This window comes from Jatropha curcas, chromosome 6, assembly GCF_041381405.1.
Source record: "Jatropha curcas cultivar XTBG-Jc1 chromosome 6, XTBG_Jcur_1.0, whole genome shotgun sequence".
Taxonomy (NCBI): domain Eukaryota; kingdom Viridiplantae; phylum Streptophyta; class Magnoliopsida; order Malpighiales; family Euphorbiaceae; genus Jatropha; species Jatropha curcas.
Genome location: NC_143156.1, coordinates 21,042,296 through 21,043,235, shown reverse-complemented (window position 1 = coordinate 21,043,235; position 940 = coordinate 21,042,296). Strand labels below are relative to the sequence as shown.

Genomic DNA, 940 nt, shown 5'->3' with positions numbered 1-940 from the left:
TACGGGTAATTCTTTCTTCTTTGATTCATCACATAGTTGACTTGCTCCAAAGTTTACGGATTTAAAGAATCCAACATGCACTCTCCAATTCCATGTTGTCCACTACAGTTGTCACATGCTTGCACAATAGAATTAACAGAGTTAGTAGTTAACAAATCCAACTTTCTTACCATATTATCCACCTTGGCATTGAGTACAGTAATGGCATCAATCTCATAAACTCCTACAGGCTTCTTCCTTTCAAAACTGTTGCTTGCCATCTCTTCTATCAATCACATGCCTCATCAATTTCCTTTCTTTCAAAAGATCCACCAGCAGCTGCATCTAGAGTAATTTTTATGTTAGGAGATAACGCATTATAAAAAGTTTGTACCTGTAACAACTTGGGCAAGCTATGATGTGGGCACTTCCTCAATAGGTCTTTGACTATCTCCCAAGCTTCATATGAACTTTCTTTATCTTGGTGGGCAAAAGTCATTATCTCATTGCGAAGCTTTGTGGTCTTTGAAGATGGAAAAAATTTCGCCAAAAATTTATGACCTAATTTCTCCCATGTTGTAAAACTTCCAGCAGGGCATGATTGTAACAAAGATCATGCCTTATCTCTTAGAGTGAAAGGAAACAATCTCAATTTTATGGCATCCTCAGAAACTCCCTTTTGTTTGAATGTATCGCAAATCTCCAGAAAATTTATGATATGGGCATTAGGATCTTCACTAGGCATACCTCCATATTGAATTGAGGTGGAAAGCATTTGAATAAATGCAGGTTTGACCTCAAAATTGTTAGCTTCAACCCTAGGTCTAGTGATACTTGAGGTGGCTCCATTGAGAGAAGGAGTTGTGTAATCTCGCAAGGTGCGGACATGAGGTTGAGGTCCGTCCTCTGGGTCGATTTCATTTGCCATGTTTGATCGTGTCCTTGTTTGCTTTCACGTGCT

The 940-nt window shown here is 38.9% G+C and overlaps 1 non-coding gene across 1 annotated transcript; it reads left to right on the top strand.

The window, feature by feature from the left end:
* The first annotated feature begins 389 nt into the window (after positions 1 to 389).
* LOC149495697 (small nucleolar RNA R71) lies at positions 390 to 496 on the top strand. Its single transcript, XR_016321559.1, has one exon. It is a non-coding gene; the product is annotated as a small nucleolar RNA R71 (small nucleolar RNA).
* The last annotated feature ends 444 nt before the right edge of the window (positions 497 to 940 follow it).